General features: G+C 35.3%; 1 protein-coding gene across 2 annotated transcripts in view; it reads left to right on the top strand.

Annotated features, from left to right (window-relative positions):
* Nucleotides 1–7,500, top strand: part of LOC137983841 (uncharacterized) — a 15,010-nt gene that overhangs the window by 735 nt on the left and 6,775 nt on the right. For both annotated transcript variants that reach the window (XM_068831014.1, XM_068831015.1), the window contains 4 exons: nucleotides 1–4; nucleotides 1,957–2,022; nucleotides 6,204–6,277; nucleotides 6,923–7,500. The exon at nucleotides 1–4 is cut by the window's left edge; the exon at nucleotides 6,923–7,500 is cut by the window's right edge and continues 6,775 nt beyond it. The gene's annotated coding sequence lies outside the window, so the exon portion shown is untranslated. The remainder of the gene's footprint in view (nucleotides 5–1,956; nucleotides 2,023–6,203; nucleotides 6,278–6,922) is intronic.

The raw sequence follows: 7,500 nt of genomic DNA, 5'->3' as shown, positions 1-7,500 counted from the left end.
GAAGGTTAGACTTAAATTAAGTGTTAATTTATACACGTCTCATGTTGTTAATAATAATAATAATAATAATAATAATAATAATAATAATAATAATAATAATAATAATTATTATTATTATTGTTATTGTTGTTGTTATTGTTATTATTATTTCATTGTCTTTCTTAAATTAGAGCGTCTATTTGTACTTATTTTTGTAAGTTATTTGTAATAATTACAGTATGTCAGCTACAAATGGTCAAACATTTACAACTAACATAAACCACGAAACCTTAAAAATTATTATTATAATTGTTATCATCATCATCATTAATAATAATTTTTGTTCTAGGCCATTTGCAACAAACTGGTCACATGACTGACAGTTGGTGACCTTAAAGCTCGGACTTTAGAAATTCCAGAAATGGAAATATTAAATCATGTTTGTCTTAGCCAGAATACAAATTTTCAGAGAAATACCTCTTAACCCTTTCACTCCTGTGAGGTTCCCCATTGAGGAGTAAAATCTACTAGCGTTAGACAGAGTAAAATCTATAAGTGTCACTCTTGGGAGTGAAAGGGTTAAGATAAAGAGTGTATAAATTATGACCATTTAAATACTCAAAAATTCCATACTTTTGTGTACGAACGAAAAGCTTTTGCCCTCCAGTGTAATTTTTCAGAATTATGTGTCACAAACAGCGCTCAGATTCCTATTTTTACAATGGGTCGATCAAATGAGTGAGACTAAATATGCGAGGGCAGAACTTCTCAGACTTTTGAAGGAATAGTCTTAAAGCAGTTTTTGGTGGTTAGAAAAATACAAAGATTTGTGTGAAAATCATTGAAGTGTGACTGGGTGGCAAAGCGTCCTTTTCCCATACAAATCCTTGTAATTTCTTTCAACTGTAACGGCACCAGTTTAAACGACTTGCCTATAAAAATCGGCATGGTAGCATATTTTGAGCTGCTCTTTTTATTTCTGGAAAAAAGCAGAATCATTGTGTCTATGAAAAAAAGGTCATGTGATGACTTGTTGCAAAAGGCCTATTGTAGCACATGCAGAAGAGCAAAGCAAGATGCCCACTAATGGTGTCATTTAGGAACTGTGGGAATGTAGACCACTTTCATAATTAATGGTTACCTCCTTTACTTTCTTTTGTGTATAATTTATGTTAATCAGACCTACACTGTACTGCCCTCATTTGGAAAAAAATATTCATTTGAAATTTGCTCGTCATAGTGAGGCTAGAAAGGCTCATTAGGGTTAACACAAAAGAATATACAATCATGTACACTGTATTATTTGGCCACCATTATGAAAGAGGTCAATGCATGTATGGATGATTTATGATTTTAGGTTTCTTGGCTGCTCTCTTTGTGAGGCTGGCTACTCACCTTGATTTTACGTGTGGGCCTCAAGCTTGATCTGTGTGATTTATTGTGTGACTTTAGAACTAAACTCAACACACATGTAGAATACATTTTTGATTCAGAAAAAGGCAGCTTGAATGAGCTAGCTTTCCTTGATTATTACCAGTGGTAACTGGAATACTGCTGCTGCATCTACTACTCCTAGCACTGTACTTCTAGTACTACTGCCAAGTACTGCTAATGCTACTGCTACATGTAGTAGTCTACTTCTACTGCTAAGTACTGCTGCTGCTACTACTACTATGAGGGTAATCAAGAGGATGAGTGCAATTAGATTAAGAGGAGTTCAAATAGTTATTGTTTAATTTTAAGTTTGTAGAGAGTGTTGTTGTACTATACTTTACATGTAGATGCTGAAAAAGCCATAAAGGACATCAGCAGCATCATTAGGTCATTACGAAAGCCACTTTCGTATCAGAAAAAAAGGTGAAATAAATTTGTGTGACACTTTCAGTGGCATAATGACAGTACAACTACTGTCGTTTATTCTATGTTTTTGTATGCTAAAAGTACAACATACTAACACGTGCCTTTAATCCTGTTTAGGAAAGAAATCTTAACATCAAGAGGAAGGGGACAGAAATCCCCACTGTGTTCAAAGGAAAGTCATGGGTATGACCATTGCTTTTTGTATAATTTTATTTTACATTCATGACTTTTCACAAGTTATCTTTGCCCTGAAGCGATCTGGTTGTTAAACTTAATATGATATTGTATTAAGTACATGCACCTTTACAAACATGTAGGTAATGTTCTAGTTTTGGGTTAATCCATTCACCCCTAAACTGGCCTAACCGGCCATACTTGGTATTTTACTATGTCTAACGCCAGACGATTTTTCTCATCAATGAAGAACCCACAGGAGTCAAAGGGTTAATGTACATGTAGGTTTTGGATAGATCATGTTCTTATTCCAACTTTGGTGAGCATTTTATTTTCAAAAATTCAGCATGTTCATTGATGTATAGTGTCCTGGTGTTATCATCATTCTTGCCTTGGATGCAGATCAACACTCCAAAACCAAAGATCCAAAAGAAGAAAACAACAGTAAAGATCATGTTGCTCCATTTCAGTGTGCAATATGGTTTTAGACTGAAGAGAGACTATAAAGTTCATTACAGTTTTGCTTGCTGTTTGAGCAGCAGTGAAAGATAGACCTGAATATTTCAGGGCTGAACAGGATTTGAACCTTGACCTTAGCATTGCAGTTGCAAAGGTATCACAGAGGTCAGTTATCACATCCCATTCAGGCTTAATTTTTTCAGTTCAGGTCTGTCTTTTGCTGCTGAAAGCAGCAAACAAAACTGTGATGATCTTTCACTCATTTGGTTCTCCACAGTTCAAGTATGTGAAATTCATATTACATGTCAAGGTTTTGGACTATTGGTAATATTTATTGGTTTTGGATGAATATAATTATTGTTAATTAAATTAAAATGTTGTGATAGCCAAAAAACAATCAGATTCAAGATGATTGTAGAAATGAGTGCTGCTTGTACATGTAACAATGAATATGTGTATATTATTAGTGCAATACTTACCAGAACTGATGCAGCTGCTGAAGAACGGTATCTTATCTGAGTAAAAAATCAATCACATTCTTACACCAGTGTTTAGAAGCTGCTGCAATTGGTGAAGATGTTAAACTGTGTGAACCAAAACCACCTTTAAATTAAGCCATTGACTCCCAAAGGTTTCCCATTGATTAGTAAAATCGTCTGGTGTTAGAGAAAGTAAAATACTAAGTCTGGCCGGTTTGGGTGTCAAAAGTTTAACCAGCAATGTGTGGTGTATGATTATCAATTTGATCTGTGCAATGAAGAGTACATCAGTTACACTAGCCAGCACTCCATTAACATATTGATGAAAACCGCTGGTGCGATGCTTTATTAAACCAACTGAGCTACATGTATTAAGCCACTGAGGATCATAGCTTCACTTGATTCATATCTGCAGTTCAACATATATTTATTTCTTTATTTTTATTGAATACACAACAGAAGTTTATATTTCACTTGAATACCAAGAATGAAGATACATGTAAAAAGGAAACAAAAACAAATACAACTTGCAATATGACATACAAGCCAAAACAGGATGTAATAGGCAGCTATTCGCATACTAACATGCACAGGAACTGAGTGAACAATCAAAGAGGGCGAATAAAGTAAATTGAATCATGTAAATTTCTCGACCTTGTATATAAAATAAAAGTTGTGATGAGAAACCGACGTTTCGACCCATCCTGCGTCATTTTCAAGGTAGGTTAGAAAAAGTCAGAAATGAATAAATTTAAAGTTCGTACAATCCTCTATTGAGATGTCCGTGTTGAAAACAAACATACCCGTGGACGAAACCATTGACATTCACAGCTAAAGCTTTTCAGAAAAACTGGTTCAACATTACTCATAACTTGAACAGTTACCCGATCGCAGTTGAAACAACTCCTCAAAATGACTGCGAAGAATCAGCTTTTCCAGTTCAACGGTCAGCTATATGAACAGAGAGACGGCGTAACAATGGTTTCTCCCCTGCGACCTCTCATGGCCAATAGTTTCCTGTGTCACATCGAAGAAAATCTCGATCAAGCTCACAAACTCCCATCTTTGTACAAGCAATATGTTGATGACACCCTCGCTTTTGTAGACAACATCAACGACGCAGAGTCCATCCTCCATGTACTAAACAAAGCCCACCCTTCCCTGGAATTTACTGTGGAGTTAGCATTTGAGAATAGCCTCCTATGTCTGGGTATAAAAATCACAAAAATGGGTTGTAGTCTACAAACGGAAGTCTATAGAAAACCTACTGACAAAGGCCTCCTGTTACTTTTTCAAAGTCATGTGGACATCAAATACAAGAAAGCACTGCAGAATACTATGCTTTGTAGAGGTTTATGAATCTCGTCAACCTGGGAAATCTTTCACAAGGAAGTTGAGCGTCTGAAGGAAACTAGTTTTGTTTGTGGCATTAAACCACCTCACCACTTGACGAGTTCAACACATGATTTGTTTCATATATATCATTACATTCATTGGTTCATTCATCACGGGAACACTTGAACCCACAAATGACCAACAACCATCATCAGTTGCTTCATTAAGCTCAGTTGGTTGCAGCGTCGCACCGGCATTTTGAGGTCATGGGTTCAAACCCCGTTGAAGGCCTGAATTTTCCAGACAATTGCAAAAATTGCGTTCATAGCTGCGAGGATCATTATACATGTAGCTCCCTCCACTTGATTTCATATCCTCATTTCAATACATGGTTCATTTCATTCATGTATACAGTATCATTTGATTCATAGAATTAAAACTGTTGGCGACCTTACAAGTAACTCTTTGGTATTGAAGAAATGCATTGGAAAACTAGTCTGTCTAAGTTACCAAGCTTCGAACACACAATTGGACACTATCCGCACAACGTTTTGTTTAATTTTAACATACTTTACATGCATACATGTTAAGTACAACATTGTAATAACATGTGTGAGTCGTTCCCATAACCTCACACCATATAAATTAGTTTAAGGTTAAAGATTCTCTTTGTCACTTGAAAGTGATGTCATTACAGTCTGGGTGACAGTGAAACGTTGGGTAACACTTATTTTGCAAATTTTTATTCTTACATGTAAACTTAATACTTGTGTCAGTATCTTAACCCTCTTGGATAAATCTTGATTTGTTGGGAGGATATGACATTGCTATTTCCAATTAGTTTTAGGGAATTTGAAACCCATTTCAGCAATATTGTTCTTAGCCAATAAATGTATTATAAATGTATGTAAAAATTACTCGATTTTGATTGTCTGAGAGCAGTGCAGTTCAAGTGTAATGCAGTTCAAAAAAAGTGTAATACCAGTGTAAATTACACATCGAAATTCTGGATTATGATTGACTAATAAACAATACGCTTTGGTCAGCACCAATGAAATGTTTTGTTTCCAAATTAAGGGCGTGCCTTGGATGGCGCAATTTTTCCCTGATTGCGTGATATGGTGCGTTTGTTCTACTTAATCATCTCTATTTTTCCATGTATATTATCAATAAGTAATCACATGAGTTTTCTTGTGCAATTTGGAATAAATAATCACAAGTAAATTTTTTCAAAGACTAAACATTGCACTAACCCTACAGGCTCATGAAATGTGGTTGTCTTTGAAAAAATTTACTCGTGATTATTTATTCCAAATTGCACTGAAAATCACGACATGTGACATTGTAATACTAACTAACAAGTTTTGAAGTTGATAGAGGGGTCTTCAATTGATCAAGCATTAAAAAGAGGCTGATGCAAAGGAAAATAATTTGCATTCCTCCGCATTAGCCTCTATTTGATGCTGATTCCAGTCCATGTGTGAGAATATGAAACTTGTCTATTTATTGTAATGTTGCCAAACCAACAAGACCAAAGTAATTACACACCAGAATATTTCCTGAATGAAATACTGTACCTGTCAATTAACCATAAACTGGAGTCATATATCCTAGTCAGAATGCTAACCAATCCAATGCAGCTGCTGCTGCCAAGTATGGGAAACCTACATGTAGAGTGACTAAGTTGCAGTAAAATTATTGGTCTTAGCTTTTCATCTGACTGGTTGAAATATTAATGCAATTTTTTTTTAAATGCAATTATAGATCAAACTTTAAACACTAGTCATGTCTATAATAATTACTCTCAACAAACTTATAATCAACTGGGAAGCCCTACAAAAATGTTTATTAATTAAATATTTTCCAGTGCTAATTAGTTAATTTTTTTAATGGTACACCTGCCTTTTGTACATTTAGGAAGTGTCAGACTATGAAAGTCAAAGATGAAAAAAAATAAAAGAAAAAAGTTGGAGTAGTTGAAGACACGTTTTGTAAGTACAATGTACACACATCTTGACAATTAAGATACTTTGTCAATTTCATTTTGCAATAGCCTTTACACAGCATAAGGACAGTTGATGGAGCATCATAAGCGCCTTGACAAACAGGAAATGTTTGCCATTTAAACAACATCAAACAAATTGTTTGGTGACCAAACATGCTCTTGAAGTGAGTGGCCAAACGGTTAAGACATGATTGATCTAACTCAGATCACACTCCTCACAAATACGTAAAAAACATGTCGTGGATACAAGCGGCTGAGCAAGCGTGGTACCCATGCATGCGCGAAACAAAAGTTGGCCCATCAAGAATGACAACAAAAGAAATGCTTTATGTTTTTTGATCGAATATTTGATGGCCATCAACTTTTATCGAACACGATCAAAGAGCACCAAACAAGGTGGCCGAATGGTAAAATGGTTGGTCACCAAACAATATTCGATGTTGTTTAAATGCCAAATTTTTCCCGTTTGGCCAGGCCCTAAGATATTCCCATTATAACCAACAAAATCAAAGTAGCTAGCACATGTTTGTTAAGACAAAATCATTCTCTTTATGTATAATTATGTCAAGTTACTGTTACAGTAAATTGGTTATTAAACCCTGACAGGAAATGTTTGATCTTCTGTTTGAAGGTTCCAGAAGATCAAGCAATTATGGTTAGCCTCCTCTACTCGAAGGCCAAAATTACATTTTTGTGGTCAAGTAAAGTCCTAAAAGTGGTATTCTTTACAACAGCAACTCAAATAAAAGTGATTTAATTGTGAAGGTTGCTTGGACAAAGATTGTTTGACGAAAATAATGTGCAAAGAAAAAGTAAAGAATTTTGAGAAAACAACTAAACCTTTGAGTTTATAATACATGTTTCAACAGAAACTTCTGCCATACTCAGTCAGAATACAAAGCGATGGAAGCTGAATTTATAACATTAAATAGAAAATGCTAATGTGAAAAATAGTAGCAACTGAATGAAGTATAGCGTGAAATTAAAGATAGTTTTAGATTGACATAGTGTAATTGTTGATTCAAAGAGGGTTGTTTCTCTGAATACAAATAGCCTCTTTTAACTTGAGTTGAAAATTGGTTGAAACGTGATCTAAGGGCCTGTTTACATGGAAAAAGGGTGACCCTTCTAAGAGGGTCACCCTTCTATAAGGGGCAAAAGATAGCCCCCCTTTACATGCAAAGTCTTGTCCCTGGGGGTCTCGCGATT

Source organism: Montipora foliosa, chromosome 13 (assembly GCF_036669935.1).
Source record: "Montipora foliosa isolate CH-2021 chromosome 13, ASM3666993v2, whole genome shotgun sequence".
NCBI lineage: Eukaryota > Metazoa > Cnidaria > Anthozoa > Scleractinia > Acroporidae > Montipora > Montipora foliosa.
Note: the sequence above shows the minus strand (reverse complement) of the source record. Positions and strands in the feature narration are given on the sequence as shown.